This window comes from Tamandua tetradactyla, chromosome 2 (genome assembly GCF_023851605.1).
Source record: "Tamandua tetradactyla isolate mTamTet1 chromosome 2, mTamTet1.pri, whole genome shotgun sequence".
Taxonomy (NCBI): Eukaryota; Metazoa; Chordata; class Mammalia; order Pilosa; family Myrmecophagidae; genus Tamandua; species Tamandua tetradactyla.
This window is the reverse complement of record NC_135328.1, coordinates 120,300,960-120,324,257: the sequence shown is the minus strand read 5'-3', so window position 1 is coordinate 120,324,257 and position 23,298 is coordinate 120,300,960.

Here is a 23,298-nt window from a genome sequence, read left to right as displayed (position 1 = left end):
TGCACTTGGCTGGTGGACAATTCAGAAACCCTGCGCTGCTTATCTAACAGCAAGGGTGCTGAAAGCATTTTGAGATAGCAGTGCTAATCATATTTGTTTTGGCCTCTCAGCCTCAAAGCCAGATGTTTGTCATGCTGATTGGAAGGAAGGTGTTGTGACAGGAGGAAAGATATGGTAGGACTCATATTTGGGTAGAGGTCAATGGGAATACGACCTAGTATACTCTGATATAGGTTAGTTGAAGATCCCCATAACCCTTTGAAACTTGATCCCATTCATTGTCTGGCCAATTTGGCTTTGCTCTTCAATCCAGTTAATAGATGTAATAGTTTCCTATTACTTCCATAACCAATGACCAGAAATATAGTGGCTTAAAACAACAGAAATGGACCGTCTTATAGTTTTGTAGGTCAGAGCTCTGACATGGGACTCACAGAGCTAAAATCAAGGTGCCAAGTGGGCATTCTTCTGGAGGTTCTAAGGGAGAATTCATTTCCTGGTTTGTTTCAGCTTTGCTGAATGTCACAAATGCTTCTGAAATTGCCTGATCTGGTTGGGCCTTTCTTGAGAATGCAGTTGACATCAAAAGAAAAGGGGGCTGAGATCCCCAGTGTCACATCCCAGGTCTAGACAGTCCCATTTATCCTCAATCACCAGGAATTCTTCATGGACTAAATTGCTTCCTGTTCTGTGATGTAATTCAGAAAATATTTATTGGGCACCTATATGGCACTGGGCATTATGAGGAGTTAGGAGGTGGGGTGTGGCATACCATGAGATAATAGGACTCAGTGGCAGTCTTCACGGACCTCACAACTTAACCATGAATTTTAAATCAGACTTGGAGCCCACATGCTAATCACATAATCATGTAGTGATATGGGAATGATGCTGGACAGCTAAAAAGCACTAATGCGATTACTAGTGTTGATAAATGAATATGCTATAATTTCTACTAATACATATAGTTTGCAGTTTCCTTTATAATCATTTATGTATAACTTTCAAAGCAATTTCACATGCACTGTCTCATTTGATCCTCTTCACAAATTTACAACCCTGGAATTTGAAAAAGGTAATCTAACTGATTCCCCCCATATCAATTTTGATTCTAAATTTTCACAACTCTGTGGCTCATCAGCCTTTTGCTTGATCTATGTAGTTGCCAGCCCCCCACCCATGCTGACCTTTGTCATTTTCTTTATCTCCATGTTACTGAGTAAATGCTCAACATTTTTCTTTCCCATCTCTCTCCTTTCAGATGTATTTTTTTTAGATAGACAAAATGGGACTAGAAAACAGGAGCATAAGACACGTAATTTAATGCTTTGTTTCCTGTTATTAGCTGTCAATCAATTATGAAGTCATTTTGGTCTCTGGCCACTAGTTATATTCAAGGATCTGTTAACAGATGTAATTATTTCCTATGCTGCCATAACCAGTGGCTATAAATATAGTGGCTTTAGAAACAGAAATGGATTATCTTACAGTTTTGTGGGTCAAAACTCTGACATGGCTTCACCTGGCTAAAATCAAGGTGTCAACTGGGCATTCTTTCTGGAGGTTCTAGGGAAGAATTCAGTTCCTTGCTCTTTCCAGCTCCTAGAGGCCTCCTGCATTCCTTGGCTTGTGGTCCCTTCCTCTATCTTCAAACCCAACAATGTTGTATCTCTCTGACCTTTTTTTAAGTCTTTGCTTCTCTCTCTGACCATAGCTGGGAAAGGTTCTCAATGATGAGAGTGGGCCTACCTGGATAATGAAGGGTAATCTCCTCAACTTAAGATGTGTAGTTCTAATCTTATCCACAAAGTCCCTTTTGCCATTTTGTGTAGCACATTCACAGGTTCCAGGGATTAGAATGTGGATATTTCTTGAGGACCATTATTTTGTCTGCCATGGTAGATAAGCATGGGTCAAGCTAACAAGAAGTGGCAGTCTTCTTTTCCTAGGGAAGAAGTTGAGCAAAGAAAACTCTGCATAACACACCTTCATAGGACACTTCACCCATAGGCTATGGTGTAATAGGCTCTGCTCTGGCCAAGGGCAGGAAGGACTGATATCAGAAAACCCACAAGAGATGGCAACAAGTCAACTCATGCATGGATGTTGGCTCATCCATCTTCCTTGCCTTTCCTTCCTCCGTCAGCTAAAAGATGATGCGAAATATTTACTTTCAAGATTTGTCTTTTTCTTATTGTTAAGATACAAATTTGATATCTCTTAGCCCAGCCTGCTATTTATGGATTCTTGCTTATACCCAAAATCCCCTGCCAGGCCTGTGTTTGGCTGAGGAACTCTCAGGTTCTCATTTCCCATTTTTCACTCTTTCATCCTATTATCTAATAATGCCTTACTTAAGGGCCATGAAATGTCATGAGAACAGGCCATTGTATGTGATCAATGGAGGCCTCAGAACCCTCCTGGTCAGGGATTTTTTTTTTTTTTACAGGGAGATTTAGGAGTTTCTCTATCAAACAATGAGGACATTATCTTTATTAAAAGAGAGACAAAATCACAGCAAAATCCTAGCTATTGCTTATAGTTTTGTCCTCATATCAGCCACACATTGGATACTAGTTTTCCAAAGATCCCGAGCAATAGAAAAGGAAAGGAAAAGTTTAAGAGAAAAGTAAATTCTTCTTCCACAAAGTAGTTTTTGTGTATAAGTGCCTTATCACATTATAAGTTATAAGTGCCTTATCACATTAAAATATTAGTCTTTTAGATTCATTAACCCAATAAGATGTGTAAAATAGACAAAGGGTTCAAAAAACATCCAAGTTTCTGATTCTTTCTGATTACTAAACATCTTACTTCCTTAATGATATGAGAGTTGAGTTTAGTCAAGGGTTGGATAATTGAACTAATTTATTTCTTCATTCATCCGAACAGTTAAACCGTGTGTGAGCTTTGTGTTAGGTATTGGGATCAAAATGAATACCTGCCTCACCTCTACTTTGAGGATTTCACAGTTGAATAATTCATAAAAAAATGAGGGAAGGAAATGAAAGAGAAATGTGGAGGGTCCCATGAGCTAAAGAGGAGGGCACAGAACCGGCCTCAGATATGAAGAAACTTCCTGTAGAAGGGAATATTTGAACTAAGTTTTAAAGGATGAATTAGGAATTTCCAGAGGAAGGTAAAAGAAGCATAAGAGGAAGAGAGGCAGAGAAAACAAGTGAAAGAAAAGAAAATTGGCAGGTAGCAAGAGCACACATAAGAATAGCATAGAATGTTGAGGAAACTTCAAAATGTTGGGCATTTGTAAAGCACGACATCATGGAGATAAGCCTGGAGAGGTCTGTGCAGGTTATAGTGGACATCTGGCTTTGTTTGTCTATCTTATTCTGGTAAAAACATCATCATTTTCCTTTAAGGAATTGCTCTTTCACCGCTCTATATCTTTGTGGTTTGGGATAAGGCTCTACCTAATTCAGGGCTCCAAATCTGAGCACATGGACCTTGCCTAGCAAATCAGAACATTCCATTTTTTCCGGCAACCATAATGTGTTCAGGAATAAGTATGTGGCCAGCAGATTATTCAGGACAAGTAACACTAGCTGTTTAAGTAACAACCCCCAAAATCTCAGTGGTCGCTTTTGTTCTCAAGGAAAATCCAGTGCACATATAAATGTGTTTTCTGGGCAGTTTCCTCCAAGCGGTGACTCAGCACTCCAGGCTGTGTATGTCTAATGGCTCTGTCAGATTATATGGGACTCAGAGTCCTCTGGGATGTTGGGGTCTCCTGTTGAATCCTTTGAACCTAGCCAGTCAGTGTTGAGAGGGAGGGAACATGGAGCTCACTAGAGAAGTCTGAACATACAGACCCTGAAGAGATGTGCTTCACTTCCAGTTACCTTTCACTAACCAGAACTGATCACGCAGCCCCACTGAGATCAAGGGACCTGGGAAACATGGTGTGGCTAAATGCCCAGGAGAAAATGGAAATAGTCTGAGGGGCACATAACAGTGACTGACTCTGCTACACTCTGGCTGGGCTCATCAAAGTCAATAAGCACAAGTCCTGGGACTTTTTTTCCTTCCCCCTGGAATTACTAGGGAAAGGTATTTATTTATTTATTTGTTTGTTTGTTTGTTTATATTTTTTACAAGAGGAGTTGCTAGGAAGAGGAGAGTTTACTATACTGGAAGCTCTATACTCAGAGGTGCTGGTAGGCTTCTGAGCCTGGAGTAGGGTGGGACAAGCAAGGTGCCTACGATGCAAATTGAAGGAGGCAAGGTTGTGCAAGGAGGCTCTCACTCTCAGGATCCTACAAGTGCGGGATCAGCACTCTGCAACCTAGCCTCCTCAAATTTTGCTCCCTGAGCACCTGGCTTGCTTCACTAAAAACCTCGCCCTGAGATAGACACATTCTTGGCAGTATTAGTTGAACTTCTGGATCCATCTGGAATCAGTCCCATGCCCTGGAATTTTCAGCCATGTGAGCCAATAAATATATACTTTCACTAAACCCTTTCAAGTTAGGTTTTTGTTCCTTGCAATTAACAAAATCTTGATGAATATGCTCTTGTGCCATAGCCAACCAATGAAGGGTTTTAAGTGGAAGAGTGGCATGGTTACATGTGCATTGCGGTGAGTCCAGTGGAGTTAGAGGATCAATCCGCAACACATCCCACACATTCTCACTGAAGATAGGCAATGTCCCCTCACCTCCATGTAGATTTTCCTCCAGATAAATAATGCTTTCAATCTGGCCATCAGAATTCACATCTGAATGCAAACTCAAAAGATTTCTCTCTATATCAAAATAGCCTTGATATGACTGTACTTGACGTTTCCAAATTTCCTGATTTCAGCTCAAAGGTTTTGAAGCTGGTAGTACAAGCAAGGGCCTTTCCGTAGCTTTTCTGGCCCCTCCAGGACCAATAAAAATGTGAAATCTTGCAAGAAAATGTGTTGGAATTTTAGTACTTAGTCCTAAGAAAGTGAGTAAGTGAAATGAGTCTTTGCCTTTAGGGACTGAGTTTGATGTTGGGAAAGAATTCAAAAGTTGAGTATTTATTTGGGGCACTGCCAATGTTTCTCCAATAGGTGGCCCCACTGGGGCAGTGGTGGAGGATACCCTGAGGTCTATGTATTGGAATAGAATCCACTGTCAATGTCAAGTATTTCCTAGACATTGATTTGTCACTATAGCATTCCTGTTCCTTAAAGCCCTACAAAATGCTTGGGGTTTATGCACATTTCAAGAAGGGACCAAAAAGCAACAATGATTACAATGGACTCAAATAGGACAGTGGACCTTTTAACTATCGTTCAGTGGAAGACAGACTGGCCAGTCAAAAAGTGGTTAAGGAGAAAAGGGGTCAGGGAATGGTATTTTAATGATTCTCAGGTTGCTAGGGAGATAAACATGCCTTTTACACTGAACACGCCTTTGAATATTATGCCTCAGAATATTATGATACATGCTATCTTTTTATTGCCAAATAGTGAAATTTCCTCCTCTCAATAGCTTCTTAATTTCCAAGTGACATGAAGCAGACGTTTTCCTGGAAGCTGCTCCTACTGATAAGTATCCCAGACCATCTTAGGAATTCCAATTTATCTTATCTCCCCAGCAATAGTGCAGGGAAAATGTCAGGTTTCCCAGTTAAAGAAGCAAGGTCACTCAGTTCACATAGGAGATGAGCAATATTTTGTTTGGTTTGGTTTCTCATTTCAACATTAATTTCGGATGCAAATTGTAGTAGGCCTTAAATAGGTGATTTCACCTGCAATTTTTTCTGTTCCCCAGATAACCTCTCCACAGACCTGGGAACAAACATTAGGAGGTGTGAAATTATGGCCACTATCCAGTAAATGCTCCGTGTCTCACTTGCCCCAGCTATGAAACAGAAATAAGGCCACTTCTTTGTCAGGATGTGTGAAATAAATTATTACATTGTTATATAGTTTTATTTAAAGGTGCAGACTCTTGACTTCAGACTGTCATATATTTATCTACCCTATAAAATCCCTATAATAGATTTTCTGTTATCTTAGACTGCTTCATGAGAATGTTAGAAGTCTTTTCTTTTTCCTCAGAGAGTTACATTCAAAAACTTTTTGCTTGGCACCATTTTTAATCATTATAATTCACCTTGGAATGCCTTGAAAGTCTTTAATGAAGACATAACAAGCAATTAGATGCTTAAGGATACCAGAATATGTCTATGCTAAATATATGGATTTGTCTTCTTTAATCCAGGTATTTCCCTCAGCTTATCTCTTCTTTATTTTTCCCAAAATACGACTTGTGCTAATGGTGTTTGCATTAATCGGGGGTCTCTAGAGAAACAAAAACTAACGGAAGACATCTGTAAATATAAGATTTATAAAAGTGTCTCATGCAACCATGGGGATGTAAGAGTTCAAAATCTGTAGAGCAGGCTGCGAACTCGCAGCTTCAGTGAAAGTTCTCAATGAACTCTCCAGGAAAAGCTGGCTGGATGAAGAGGAAAGAGAGATTCTCTCTTCTGAACTCTCCTTAAAAGCCTTCAGATAAATGGAGTAAGCATCACTTACTGCAGGATACACTCTTCTTAGCTAACTGCAGATGTAATCAGCCATGCATGCAGTCAGTGTGCTCATGATTTAAATCCGTGAAGTGTCCTCACAGCAACAACTAAGCCAGTGCTTGCTTGACCAGACAACTGGGCACCACCACCTGGCCAAGCTGACACAATGAACCTGACCATTAATGTCCATCTGCAATCTAGCAACAGAGAAAAAGAATTCCTGCTCCTTCAATGAAGAGATCAGGGCTTGGACAAGGAGGACGAATCAGGATCTCCAGAGCACATTTTGGAATGGTATCAAATAATATTCATTCATGCAGATCCCTGATCATTTCCCAAGGGGACTTGGAAAAGTGGTCTTTACACCAATTTAGAATAGTTTTCCTTTTCCCTTCTAATTCTCCAAAGTCCTCCTATAATATAAGGCAGAATTCAAAGCCCCTGTTGATCATTCATTCATTCATTCATCAAATATTTAGTAAGCTCTCCTATGTGTTAAGAGCCTCTGTTCTAGGCAATTATGGTAGATTGTTGAACAAAATCAACAAAGATTCCTGTTCTAGTTTGTTAGCTGCTGGAATGCAACACACCAGAAACGGATTGGCTTTTAATAAAAGGGGATTTATTTTGTTAGTTCTTCAGAGGAAAGGCAGCTAACTTTCCACTGAGGTTCTTTCTTACGTGGGAAGGCACAGGATGGTCTCTGGTGACCTTCTCTCCAGGCCCCTGATTTCCAACAACTTTCCCCAGGGTTACTTCTCTCTGTATCTCCAAAGGCCTGGGCTAAGCTGCAAGTGCTGCTGAGCTGCTTAGGCTGTGCTACGTTGTGCTCTCTCATTTAAGCACCAGCCAATTAAGTCAAACGTCATTCATTGCAGCAGGCACACCTCCTAACCAACTGCAGATGTAATTAGCAACAGATGAGGTTCACGTAACATTGACTCATGGCCGCAGCAACAAAACTAGGGACGTTCACCTGGCCAAGTTGACAACTGAATCTAACTACCACAATTCCCTTATTGTACTTATGTTCCACCATGGAACTTCCGTTGATCTCTCTTACTTCTGAAGTACTCAGTATTAATTAATAGGCTGACACTGAATTTATTTATTTATATATTTTATTTACTTATTTTTATGTGGGCAGGCTCCGGAAAATGAACCCAGCTGTCTGGCATGGAAGGTGAGAATTCTGCCTGATGAGCCACCGTCGTACCGCCCACACTGAATTTAATTTAAATCTTATGTATATACTTTTATGTGTGGTTCTCTAATTATTTCACCCACTAGACTTAGAGAAATGCTTTGGAGTTGACTGACTGGGGCTCAGATCTAACCTGAGCAAAGATGCAAACTCTATAGGCCTCGTTTTCTTCATCTGCAGAATGAGGAAAATAAAACTACCAAACACACAGAGTTTGGATCCCACAGTAGTGAGGATTAAGTGAGATATTCATGCAAAGTACTTCACCTTGCGTGGCACACTGAAAGCATTCATTAAATGCTAGTTATTATCCTGTGTTGAGTATGAAAGAGTCTACCAATTCAAGCAGCCAAGAAATACCTTTGAAACCACTTAAAACTGACCAGCTCCCTCCTCATTCCCCTGGGCAGGCTAGGAAATCATTTTCAGCCACCACTGTGACTTTTTCTTTCTCCCTAGTTTTGCCTAAAAATTTGAGGGGCTTGTGTTTGGGATTCAGAGGTGGGGAGTGAGAATGGTCTCTAATGGCCCATCTATCACAATTACTGTGAGCTCCTTGACCTACAGCCTGCCTGCTCTCTGCTTTGGGGCCATGCCTGAGACAGAGACCGATAGCACTGTGGTCTCACTTCAACAGGAGGCCAAGAACCTGTCTCAGACATGCAGTGGGAGGTGGGACCATGGGTGAGTCGAGGCTCCCAGCCCCGGCACATACTCCATTGTCCCTTCAGACTTCATTTACAAAACACAAATTCTATGATAAAATTATTAAGAATTTCAAGTGGCAACCACAGAACATGGAACTCCAAGCTCAGGGTGACTGTTCACATGCCCTCCAAACAAAGATTCTGTTCCCTGTTAAGGTAGCCATAGCCATGCTCACTGCAATGGTGATTTTTCTCCCTCTAAGGCCAGCGCAAAAATCAGAAAACTGATCCTGTACATGGAAAAGCATGTATTCTGAATGAGAGGAAAGGGAAGGGTTCAAGAGGGGCCACGGACCACAAAGGCTAACCTCTGCAGAGAGCACCCCAGAGCTTGCAGGTACCCCTCCACCATCCAGTAAATACAGGACATGATGCCCGATTGGCTAATCACACGTCCAAATACACAATACATAGAGAGAAAGAATTGGCATGGGTTTTGTAGGACTTAGCTCGTGGAGGGCATGTTTTCTTTCTGTTATAGAGAAGCAATGCCTGCTGTCTTTCACCCTCTTGACAACCAGGATTTCTTCCAACCAGGCTGTGTTCTACTAACTCATTTTTGCTTGTTTTGTCTCCTGCATGCATTCTGTAGTCAGAGATGACAGAACCAGAACTTTCCAAAATATTCTATTTTGTTTACAAACGCTGAGTCCTGAAAAGAAATCCAACAGAGTTGATGGTATTGCCCACTCAACAAGGCAAACTGAATTTCAATCCAGAAACTTCTTTCCTGGTGGTTATGAATTTGTAGCTCTGGGGCCTAGCACAGTGCCTTCACACGATTGTTGAGTGAATGGATGAGTGAGGAAATACATTTATCTGGAGCTTTGATGTTTGCTCTTGCTACATTTTCCCTCCTCGCAGTCATCTGGGGAAAAGAAGCAGAACACATGTTATAACCCCATTTATACCTGAAAGAACTGAGGCTCAGAGGAGTTAAGTAACAGGGTTAGAATCAGAATATAGATTTCTTGAACCCAAATGTAGGGCCTTTTTCACCACCTGAAGCTTTTAAAGTAAACCCAGCAAAATTCCACTGTTGCTCTGAATCTGTGGTGGTTGTGTTGGCAGCCCCACTTTTGTGAAATTCAGTGAAATGGGAATGATTCTACTTACAGGCCAGTGTTGTAGCTCTGATGAACCCATCTATTCAAAGTATTTAGTTTGGAGTTCAAATTTTGATAGCATGAATGTTTATTGAAATTGCTGTTTAGTATCAAGGAAATATGCCAAATGATTTAATAGTCAACATCTCATCTAAATCTCATAGAACCACCCCACAAAATTGGAAGTGGCATCAAATGGAACAATTTTGTACTAAGGACCTGATTTCACATGGACTCATTGTCTTTGTTGGAATAGAAGATTCAAATAAACCAATTTGGAGAAACAAAACCATTTAGCCCCAAATAAAATCAAACTGTTTACTTTTTCATACTCTGATCCACTAGAAACGGATGCTTCTTCTTTATTTCTAACTCTTCATAAATTTTCCAAAATTATATTGGAATTAAACCAGTCAGATGGTGGGATTTCTCTTTTAGGGAAAATGAGGATTTTTTGCTTGATATTAGAATACCTGAGAGTCAAGTACAATTTAAAAAATCAACTTGAAGCCTAAACAGAGAAGCTTTCATTAATGGTTCATCATGGTGAAGCCTGTGAATCCCTTTGATGGTTGATGAGTCACTGTTAATTTCAATTATCTCCAGGGAAAAATACAGGGGAGTCTAGAAAGTGGCCACAGTTAGGAATTGGCCTACGACAGGTGTTGTTTTTATCCTGTGCATCTTAGTCTCTGGCATTACAGTCATAGACACAAATAAGTTTTATTGCTCTGCGTTATCTTAGGGGTTCAATCACCCTTGACTGTTCTATCTCATTCTACATAAGCAATATATTGACTATGTACTTTTCTTTCAGGAGAGGTGTGTCAGAGAAGGGATAAAAAAAAATGTGGATCCTTTGGATGGTATTCAAAGACTTCCATAATTTCCCTAAACTACTCTCTCTATTCCTCCACCATTAACAAAATTTTTTTTTAATTAGATGAGTTGTGGACTTATGGAACAATCATGCATGAACTACAGGATTACCATATACCACCATAAAATAACATCTTGCATTGGTGTGGTACATTTGTTACAACTGATGAAAGCACATTTTTATAATTGTACTATTAATTATTGTCTCTGGTTTAGTTGGGGTTCACTGTTTGAGTTGTGTGCAGTTCCACAGATTTTTAAAAAAATTTTATTCTATTAATATATATGCAACCTAGCATTTCGCTTTGACTCACCTTCATATATATAATTCAGTGCTGTTAAACAGGTTTGCAATGTTGTGCTACCATCACCATTACTATGAAAATTTTTCATTGTCCCAAATATCAACTCTGTGCATTTATTCTTTATCTCCACCCCAACCCCTGGTAACCAATATGCTAGGTCCTGACTCTATGAATTTGCTTATTCTAGTTATTTCATATCTGTGAGATCATATAAAATCTGTCCTTTTGCAGATGCATGGAGATCTTCAAGGTTCATCCACATTGCCGCATGTATCAGAACTTCATTCCTTTTTACAACTTCCAGAGTCTCCCTGAACTACCCTCACTATCCCTATTCCTCCATCACTTTTATGCTCTAAAATAGAAAATGACAGTCCACACACCTACACACACACACACACACACACACACACGATAGCTCCATGTACTCTAACACACACAGTTACCAATTGATGTCCTAGGAAATGCAGTTTCCTACACCTGGAACACTTCTCTCCACATTTTCTACCTCTGCTGCTCATTCTTTAAGTTTCAACTCAAAGGCCCCATCTTGGTAAAACCTCTTCTAACCTCCGCTAATTCTCTTCTTCTCTACTCATAGACTTCCTGCTCTCTAGGGTAATGGGAAGGATGACCTGGTGGTCACTGACATCTCTAAATTGTGGTTAAGATATAAAACACAGCCAAAATCCCATTATCCAGCAGTGGTTACGGGGCAGTAGGGATCTCCTTCATTAGCAGTGGCAGAACTGCTTTGATTGGAGTCACCCTCACCCAACTAATTTGTGTATCTATAATTCATCCCTTAATATTCAAGAATTGGTTATGTTTCATTCTCTCTTGATTGGCCTTTTCAAATTTAAGCCACAATTTAAGGTCTACGTGTGATCCTTAAGATCAGGTCCAACAAACCCTCAAATGAATGGTAGCACCTGGTTAACTGGTTGCTCCCAAGCCTTCCCATCCTCATACCAACTCTGGTTGGGGCAAGGGGGCATATTCTAGCCATATTTCTTCTTGTTCTCCAGTCATTTGTACAAAGATCTACCAACCATTTTATTGTATTTATTACTGTTCTTTAAATCATCATCACTTTTCTTTTTGTGAAAAATAACATATATACAAAAAAACCAATAAATTTCAAAGCATATGGCAACAGCTTGTTATAGAACAGATTACAGAGTTTACAGTTCGACATAGGTTTTTACTACTGGCTGCTCCCAGACACTGGGGATTAAAAGAAAAATCAATATAATGATTCAGCACTCATACACATTTGTTAAACCTGACCTTCTCTGTATAACTCCACCATCACCATCTTTCTTCCACTCTTTAGGGATATTTGTGCTATGGCCATTCCAACTTTTTCAAGTTGGAAGGGGCTTTTGATAATATGGTATAGGGGATGGAACTAGCTGGTGTCCTGGAAGGGCTGGGCCTCTCTGCATTTCAGGACTTATCTGGTCCAGGGACCCATCTGGAGGTTGTAGGTTTCTGGAAAACTTTAGGTTCCACAACCACAGTTCTGTTATCTGGTACACCAAGACAGTAGCTTTCAACCAGTCTTGGGAGCAGAGCATCCACCTTCTCTTGGCCTCAAAGGACTTCAATATTTTAAGAACCTGAGTGTTGGAAGATGTTGTGTGAAAACTAATTTTCAATTCAGCTGTTCTCAAATGAGGATTTAAATTAGCTTCATCATATGAAACTCAAATAGCCTACTCATAGTTCACTTTTCTGACTTATTCCCCCAAACCTGAACAGTACATTCTACCATTAATTGCAACAACAACTATTATTTGTCCTCAGGATATCTCTTTAACTCTACAGGATTATTCCAAAAACCATCAGAGGCTGGGTTTAATTGACCTTAACTTTTGGCAAAGCCATTCCAGCAGCCTGCTTACCACGATGAAAACCATTCTTGGCCTAGGTCTAGGGTGGTCACTTTAATCCAGAGTTGAGAAAGTAAGCACCAGTATAATCTGTTGGGAATCCATAAAATGTGTGATGCACACTCAGAGTAATGGGGAGGTCAGAAAAATGTATTCCACCAACCTCACGGAAATGTTTAAATTATCTAAATTCTTTATTTTAATGTGAAGAATATGCAGAGCCCACACTGCAATAGCATCCCTTTTTTTAAATCTCCTATGAGATTCCCTATACCTTAAGCACCTCTTATCTTTCCTCCCCATAATCTTTCATCCTGCCTCCAAATCTCAGAACCTCCCCAAATCCATATGGAAATGGCAGAGGGCCAGTTAGGAATATAATAGGGACAAGCAAAGCCAGAAATATTTTAGCAAGCAATAAGGTAGGAAAGAATGGGACCATACATATATTAAAATTTCTAGGCCTATCATACATGATAAAAGAAGGCTCTGGGATAAATTAAAATATAAAGTAACACAAATGCCCATATGAATTTGGAAGCCTTCTTACTTCATGTCTTCTATTCAGTGATTAATCCTCATTCTGCTCAGTCTTTCAAGGTTAAGAACCACTGGATGGTAACTTCCTCTGAAACTTGTCTCGATCTGCAGCTGTGTGTAAAATTCATGATCGTCTTTTAATTCTGAATTTGGTGCATCCAAGCCTCTTGAAAACTTGCCTTTATTCCAGTCTTTTGTCATTGGTGAGTTAAAAGTATATACTTAGGTATAAATTCTCTGTAGCTTTCCAGAATCATTGCTCTTTTTTTTTCTTTTCTTTTTTTTTTTTTTTAACATGGGTAGGCACGAATCAAACCCAGGCCCTCAGGCATAGCAGGCAAGCACTCTTGCCTGCTGAGCCACCATGGCCCACCCTCATTGCTCTTTTTTTATCCCTCTACATATCCTTGTTTGTAAACCACCCTTCTGACCTATGAAGGATTCTGCCTCGACATTTCTTTCCTTCTGACAGGAAAAATCTGATTCCTACCACTTGAGCTGTGTTAGGCAGACAATCTGGTTTTCTTGTATTATTGGACTCTCAGATATTTTCTGTCCAGACTGAAGAGAAGAGCACTTCTCTACTCTTTGATTTGCTATTTACTTTGTTATTTTATGTGAATATTTGCTTAAGGGGTGTTTTGTGTTGAAGTGTTTCGGGTGATCGTTCAGTCTTTCTAAAACTTTTCTTAGAGTTTTAACACATTTTCAAAAAGAGAACTCCCAACTAATTCTAGGAAACACTTCATTTTTAAAAAGCCTAGGTCACCATTTATTATAAGACACATCAGTGTTTTATGTCCCATTAAGAAAGAAGAAACTGTGACATAGCACCAATTCTAAGAGGAATTCTGAGTTCAGAAATGTTAAAATGTTTTCACATTTGTATTTAGAATCAATGAAACATAGAACACACACACACACATACAATCTTTTGTTGTTGTTATTTTAGCATGTTTGAATGAGAAGACCAAATGTATGGCACAATATCCAAGAAGTATAGAAGGATATAGATTTCAAAGTAGGACTTCCCATCACCCTGTGCCAAGCCTGTAGGTTCACCTCACAAGGATGACCCAATAGGACCCCTAATAAATTCGTGTGTTAAGCAAACATTCTGATTTAGTTGGTATCATTTAAAAAATGTTTGTTTTTGGTTGTAGTTGTAGTTTGAAATTATGGAGCTATAATATATAGAGAATAAAATGCACCCTTTGTAGTGTCTAGTCCTATGAGTCTTGACAAATGCATACAAACCCCCCATGCTCCTTTCCAGTCTTGGTGACCAATAACCACAGCTCCCAGAGTCGTATTAACCACTGGTCTGTTTTCTGTCCACAAAGTCGAACCTGGTTCCAACAGTCATGTAAATGGAAGCATATAGTACATAGCCTTTTGAGTCTGGCTTCTTTCACCTAGCATAATGCACTGGAGATTCATCCATGGTGTTATGCTAATACGTTTTTATGAGTTAATACATTTTTCAAGTGCAACTCTTTAAATTTTTTCGTAGCCCAACTTGTCCTTAGCTGATTTGTGAAGTTCTCTGATTTCATGCATGCTCTAAAGTCAGGACATCCTACATGTTAAATTATGTTAAACTGTATTTTGCAGTGTCCCTAGAGCGGGAAAGAGTGTAGCTTTTTAAATACCTAGGAAGCAAAGACTGGCTTTTACTTTATGCTCACCTTCTGCCGCCTTCTCATGAATGAATCCTGGTCCTGGTATGGCCCTGGATTGCAATAGAGAAGGTCCTGAACAAGGCTTGCAAATAAAACTATTTTCTTCAATTATTTCTCTTTTCTTTTTTTTTTTTTTTTTCTTCACATGGGCAGGCACCAGGAAACGAACCCGGGTCCTCTGGCATGGCAGGCAAGCGTTCTTGCCTGCTGAGCCACCATGGCCCGCCCTATTTCTCTTTTCTATCTCTTTTTGTCTCTGCTTCTTTTCGTCTCTCAGGTCTTTTCTATCTGTCCCTTTCTTTCTCCTGGTAATAAGTGTCTTTTTCACCCAATACGAACTTTTTAATTTACGTGTGTTCAGATCCTTCAAGCTTTTCTGTTAGAACCAATTGCTGGCAATAAACAAGCTAAACACAGAGCAGGTTATTTGTCGGTAATGTTCTGAAGAGAAATAAATCAGGAAAGAAGATGGGAAGTCCCCAAGGGAAGACAGAACTATCTTAGTTTTCCAGAGATGCTATGACAAATACCACACTGTTCTAGCTTTGAAAGTTTCTGGTATATGCGATATACCAGAAGCAGAACGGCTTTTTAAAAGGGGAATTTATTAAGTTGCAAGTTTACAGTTCTAAGGCTATGAAAATGTCCAAATTAAGGCACCAATAAGAAGTTAACTTCACTCAAGAAAGGCCGATGAAGTTCAAGGTATCTCTCTCAGCTGGGAGGGCTCATGGCAATGTCTGCTAGCTTTTTCTCCCGGCTTCCTGTTTCATGAAGCTCTCTGGGAGGCATTTTCCTTCTTCATCTCTAAAGGTCTCTGGCTGTGTGGGCTCTCAAATTTTTTTCAAAATGGTTCTTTCTGAAAGGGCTTCAGTAAGCAACACCACCTTGAATGGATGGAGATGCATCTCCATGCAAACGATCTAATCTAAAATTCCCTCCCACAATTGGGTGGGTCACATCTCCATGCAAACAACTTAATCAGAAGATCCCACCCAGCAAGATTGAATGAGGATTAAACAATAGGGCTCTTCTGGGATACATGGTAGCTTCAAACCAGCACACACACAGGACACACTTAAGGAACAGGAATTCCTCATCTCATGGTTTTAGAGGTTGAAAATCCAAAATTGACATCTTGGCAGTCTGTGCTTTCTCCCAGAGTCTGTAGCATTCTGGAGCTGACTTGCCACAAGGCTTGGGATTTCTTGGCTTGGAGATGCATCCCTGCCTTCACTCTCTCTCTCTCTCCTGCCTTCTACTTCCGTGTCCAGTTTCCTTTGTTTATAAGGACTTCAGCCATATGAATTAAGTCCTACCCTATTTCAATTTGACCTCATCTGAATAGGATCTCGGGATTAGGATGTGAATATGTCATTATGAGCCACATGGTTCAACCCCAACAGCGGTCAAAGAGTGTCTCACCAGTAACCCTCAGAGATATCTGTGGAAAGTAGACTCTAGGCAGAGAGAAAGCAAGGACCAAAATCCTGAAGAAGGAACATGCTGAGGACATTATTTTATACTTCACTTTGCTAACTCTTTAAAAGGTCCTCTTTTGGAAGTTGTCGACAGTCGTATCTGTAACTTCTGAATGTCTTTTGGATCAAAAATAAAAGTCCAACAAAGTAGAAATACCAAAGGCTGTGGAAGGCCCTATATGTCATCTTCATTGAAACTGCTGTATTCTTGAGGACACTGACCCTTGGCAGGGCACTCTTAATAGCAGGGGCGGCCACTAAATCACATGCTCCATGTCCAGCCCCTCAGCTACCCAGGGAATTTGTAGACGCCAACCCCTCTTTATTTTTAGTTGAGCCAAGTTATAATAGAAACACACCCCCACACACACTAGCTGTACTTTGTGAATGACCCATAAACCTTCAAATCAAAAAGTCAACTGGAAAGAATTTCTGTGGGGGGGGGGGGGAGGTATGCTATTGCAAAAGAGAATAAAATGTTTTCAGGATTTATGGTTGCTTTTTAGAAAGGCAGTAGGTGATGCACTTTCCATTTTTGCTGATGATTCTCTGCAATCTCTTCCCACTTCTTCTAACTGCTTTCTACCCCCACCTCAAACATTGATATTAACAAATGATCTGGAGAGAATATCTTCAACTGGGGTATGCAGGATCACTCTTGGATTAGTTTGTTATGAGTGTTTGATAAATTAATTCCTCAATTTCTCCTGTTAGGTCCTACCACACTTGAGGCATTTTTCAAACAAAACCTATATGCGGGCCTGAAAAAAAACCCACATTCTGTAAAACTGTGCAGGGCTTATGAAAAAAAATAACAGGGCTTACAAATAAAAGGCAGGGTGGAAGCAAAACAGTCAATGCTTTGTAATTAGACCACTAACAAAAGCAATTTTTGAACCTGGGGAAGTTATCATGCATTTTCCAGGTGGCTGATGTTAAAAGTGTCTAAAAGCAATATAGTGAAAATGGCAGGAACACTTGCGCTGGATCAGAGCTTGCAGGAGCTGGGTTCAGGAGGAGGCTGGCTGCTGGGAAGGTGGGGTTGGGAGACAGCACAACCCATTCCGAACCCCAAGTTGTACAGAGCAGTGAGTCCACATCTTGCAGGGAGGAAACAACCCTAAATGCAAGGACTTGTTCCTGATTTCTTAAAACATAAGAAAATCAGGGTATCTTCTACCAATGGAGTGGCCAAGAAAAGAGTTTTTTTTTCTTTCCTGCAGAAGGTTATAATTCCATTCCTGTTTTTCCACCTTCCTTTGTCCAAGAAAATTTATGTATGAACTAACATGGCTGTCTCAATATGCTGGCAGCATTTCCCTATTTACTGATGGTGCATGAGTTTATTCACAGTGCAGGAACACACACTGCAGGAAAACACTCTGTACTGGGCTGGTTAGAAACTTGGATGCCTTTAAATTAGCAAAAGGGCGGTGTGGTGGTTCACAAGCCCATTCACTGCCTAAAAACAATAATAACAGAAATAAGAATCGTCCCACTTCTTTAGTGTTTTCGATGGGCAGCTTTGCCCAGTGTTTTATAGACATCACCGTATTTCATTGTAGCAGTGATCCTATGTAACAGGAAGCTCTATCTCTATTTCACGCATAAGGGAACTAGGACTGAGAGAAATTGGGTGACTTGACAGATGTCATATAACCAGTAATGCTGAACTCAGAACTCACTTCCAAACCTCATGGTATTAATCATCTCTTGCTCAATTCTGTGCATTTTGGGCTGTGCCTTGAAAGTGTTATTAATTAAAAGAGGAACTTGGTACCAGGAGAAAATTATGAAGCAAGCGAGTTTTGCCTTCAATGGTCTTTTGTCACCACCTTAATGTCCCCAACCACTCAACATCTAACCTCAGATGTGTGTTGTTTCTGACAAATTCCTTTCCACCTCCTGGTTACCCGAAACCACCCATCCCCACCACTCTCCAAATTAATTCCTCTTTCGCTGTCTCTGCTACCGAACTTCTTCCTTGGAGATCATGATAATCAAAGTGTATCAGTCCTGTGTGCCATTTCTACAGGCTTCTGTTCTTTGCCCTTTGAAGTGGCAGCTATCCAATCTTTCTAGTGGATTCTCACTATCAAACAACAGGAGGAATGCCTAACACACTGTTATGGGCAGTAATTCATCAAATGCGCTACAAACAACAGTCCAGGAAGGGAGGATGAAAGGTCAGGTGATACTGACAGTGGAATTCTAAGGTGCCAGGTAGATGTCAACAAAAAGTGGAGAATTTTTTTAAAAATAGCAAAGTGTTCTTTGTATTCACTCTTTGTCTTTCTATGTGTGAATAGTACTGTATGTGTAAGAGAGACAAGGAGTATTGATAAGAGTATTAATAAAGAGAAGATCAAGATAAAATGTCATGGGAATTCCACATCTAAGATTACGTGGGGTAGAAGACCCATTGATGCAGCCTTCAAATACAACTGAAATTCAAGACTGCAGGACTTCTGTGTTGTGGTTTGAACAGGTGCCACAGAGAAGGTGCCAAAATCTATGTGTTCCATCTCTGTTCATCCACTGTAAAACAATCCTACGATTGGTTTTAAAAGCTGCATCTAGGGGGGAAAAATAGGATATTTCAGTGGTGATAATATTTGGAGTATTTCACAAAAATTTGACACCTGGCAAATTCTATTTGGGTAACAAATACTTATTTTATGCAGACAATATGTTGCTATGGCCTTCTCTGATAATGAAATCATGGTAATCGCTCACGCTGTGAACTTTTGCTCTTTAAACTTCTACCATCTTTGGATAAATTCCTTACTAATAAAGAGATCACTGTTCACACTCCAAAAATGGGGAACCAAATCGATTCAGATAATGCTGTCCAAACTTGCTAGTTGAACATTTGATATCTGAACCAGGAACTAAGTAGATCGGTTAGAGATGGAAACTTTAATAAATCAGCTATTTCATGGGAAAGAAGGTATGTCGGAGCAGAGCATGACAGTGTGAATCTGAGAACGCATAATTGATCTCCTTCTTTAACTGTAATTAGGCAATGAATTATAAAGTAGTGAAAAGATCATAACTTATTAATAAGGCTGAGAATTGACTCAAGAAGTGGGAACAAGAAAGGAACTCTATAGGGATATACAGCAGAGAAACTTTTGATATTACATTGATTTCATAAATATCTCTTCTAATTACTTTCTTTTTTTTTTTTTTTTGGTATGGGTAGGCACCTGGAACCGAACCCAGGTCTCTGGCATGGCAGTCAAGAACTCTGCCACTGAGCCACCATTGCCCGCCCCCTAATTACTTTTTAAATATAATTATATCTGATTTTTTTCTTTCCTTCTTCCCTCCACCTCTCTTATGTTCTTCTTTTATTGTTTTCCTGATCAGCTAAACGATAAGTCTCAGCATTATCTCTGCATGGTAACTTATTACATAAGTGCCTAACAAGGCAGTTAATGAAACCAAAATTGGCTTCCCAAACAAGGAAACATCTGGAAGACTTTGGGAATTATTTTGCTTCTTCAGCTGGGGGTCTGTTTGCCCTTTGCTTCTAATCTGCTCCTAGATTTTCACGTATGATGAGAAAAAGTACTTTGACTAAAGCAATGTTTCCCAACCTTGCCGGGTCATGAGACTCACCTGGAGACAACTTATTACACACACACACAGATCCAGGCATCAGTGAATCAGAATTTCCAGGGAAGAGCTTAGAAATCTGGGCTTTTAACGAGGGCCCCAGATGATTCTCAAGATCAGGCAAGGTTAGCGCTCATGGGACTGAGATGTGGACTTTGGTGGGGTGATCTAAAAACAAGTCCATCTATGAATCAAGCGCCCAGACTCTCCCGTGAGCAGAAAGCATGCTCAAGCACAAACGATCGCAGTGAGGAAGAGACCTTCCTCCCTCTCCTAAACCTCTGTGTCATCATTCACAAGTGCAGTGAACAGAGTTCTCACTTTAACACCTGGTTAAACCTGAAAGACGGCCTGAGATCACTCCCTATTGCTGACCCTTTGCAGAGGCAACCCACCTAACACCTCCAGTTCCAGCACGGGTGCAGGGGGAGCTTGCTGAGAACAAACTGCGCTCAGGCAACTAACTCCTTCCGATTATTGGGTGGTCCTGGAAGAAGTCTCTGCCCAAAACTCGAATGCAACAGCCAGTTGTGCCATGGTCTGTGAGATGCACAAAGCTGCCAGGCCTCTAGTCATCAGGGTAAAAATTATACCTAAGTGAGCATGGCAATGGGCAAGAAATAGAAATAGAACCTAAGCAGTCCTCCTATAGAGTATGTAAGAGCCCTAAAGTTTTTATCATTTATTGTTTGATGTCAGTCTACTGCTATGCATGTATTATACTGTTTTACAATCCTCTTTTTACTTTTCAGTACAAACTTTCAGTGGCAATAAGCTAAAAAAAAAATAGGAAAAATTAAGTACTAAATTTTCATTTCTCTAAAATGCTGATGAATGTGCAACGGACACAAAATGTCAACACTGACCATCCACCACAGGGTCAGTGTGCTATCAATTGCCATGTACATACCAGAAGACAAAAATCTGCTCAGGGTCTACTTTGAAATATCAGTAATTATTTTATGGAGACTATGAAATTATGAATAATGTGTATACCCAAACTTTTCTAAGTACATTCTGCTCCTAAAGGTATAATAAAGAAAAAGCACAAATTGTGTCTCAAGAAACTAAGCTTAGGACAGTGTGGTATGAAAATATTAAGGGTGGAGATTTTGTATGTTTGTTTGTTGGGGGTGTATTGTACATATATATTTATATGTTAAATTATTAGGCAAAACATCATGTCAGATAAGTGTTCTCATGTTCCTTGTGAGTGATTTTTTCCATGCAACTTATGAGGAAATTGCCTATTTTTTGATTCTCAAATATTCTATGAAGACGGTTAATTTAAAATGCAAAATCTATTGACATTGGCAATCATGCTTTTAATAATTAAGAATATCTTTTTCTCAATATTGCCATTTTGTATGAAAGTGCTTATTTTCTTCTAACTTGCTTTTATAGCTCAGATAGCATTTTTGAGGTGTCACTGACTATACTAAAACATTTTGGAAAAGCAAATCTGTAAATTTTATAATTGAGATAATCATATAAAAAGGTCATGTATAGCTTGAATTTTATATTTAAAAAGGCTATTCATATATTTAAGTTACTAAAAGAGAAAAACTGCCAGCCAAGACTCCTATATCCAGCAAAATTGTCCTTCAAAAATGAGGGAGAAATTAAAACATTCTCAGACAAAAAATCACTGAGAGAATTTGTGACCAAGAGACCAGCTCTGCAAGAAATACTAAAGGAAGCACTAGAGTCAGATACAAAAAGACAGAAGAGAGAGGCATGGAGAAAAGTGTAGAAAGAAGGAAAGTCAGATATGATATATATAATACAAAAGGCAAAATGGTAGAGGAAAATATTATCCAAACAGTAATAACTCTAAATGTTAATGGACTGAATTCCCCAATCAAAAGACATAGACTGGCAGAATGGATTAAAAAACAGGATCCTTCTATATGCTGTCTACAGGAAACACATCTTAGACCCAAAGATAAATATAGGTTGAAAGTGAAAGGTTGGGAAAAGATATTTCATGCAAATAACAACCAGAAAAGAGCAGGAGTGGCTATACTAATATCCAACAAATTAGACTTCAAATGTAAAACAGTTTAAAAAAAAGGCTATTCAATAATAGGAAGAATGTTGACCTAAAAACGAAATTTTTATTTCTATAAAAGTGTTGAAATATCCCACTTTTTTTTTTTCACGGCAGGCAAGAATTCTGCCTCTGAGCCAACCTCGCATCTCCCGAAATTTCCCATATTTTGAGGAGCATTATCAATTACTAAAACTACGGAAATCATACACCCAAGGTTTTCCAGGACAATGGAATGTTTGAAAACAGGACTATGTGTCAGAGTATGTTTCAGATAATAAATTCTGATTTTGTATTCAAGATATAGGTCTCATCACCTTCGTTTCTTTATTTCCAGTTTTATCTCTACTCCTATTCCCAGCATCCTTGTTGAAAATATTTTCTCGCCCTGGATTTGTAGCTCATGATTAACTGGCCCAGGCTTATTGACAGACTCTTCAGTCTGTATATCAGTGCCTCACATCATATAACTGCCACACACTTACCAGGATGCATCACTTATTTTGAAATAACAGGTTTCCAATATGCCAACAGTTTGTTCTCTTAAACTGAAGTGCCATGATTTATAATCCTTAGGCCTTCCTTTCACAAAAATACCCATATTTATAAACGGATAGGCTCTATGTTACTGATTTAGATCTTGAAGAATACATTGCAGAGTGAATAAAGCTGTTAACCCTGCAAATCAACTCTTCCTTGCATGGAAATAGCCATAGGCATGTGGTTCAACAGGCCATGCATTGGAAATGTGTTTTCAGCCCATGACTGTTTGGAAGCCAATATTAAATGAGTGAGAATTCTCACTACATAGCTAGTCAGCAAGTTCTTCAAAGAAACCAGCAATACTGTTGAAATTTGTTGTCACTCTCCCTTAGTGCAGAGACTTTGTATCATCACCACTTCCAATTGTGACTATCTGGCAGGAGGAAGGGGTACAGGTGGGCGTAGCCTAACCCCATTTGTTATAACTGGTGGGATTTTTCCATCAGTATAATAAATATTAAAAATTTGGAAAATGATGGCGCAATGAAAAGCAGGAGTGAAGAACAGGGTTTGTAATCAGGCAGACATGATTTTATATTGCAACTAACCAGCTAACTACATAAGGAAATGTTTTCCCTTGTACCAGGCTTGCTGAGCCTCAGTTCTATCCCCTGTAAAATGGAAATAAGAATAGTCCCTGCCTCGTAGGTCTGTGTGAGCATGAAATGAGAAGATAACATGTAGAGTACTTAGTTCAATTGCTGGCACGTAAGACTTTCCAAATAGCTGGGAGTTGTGATGACGTCACCACATTAATTTGAAT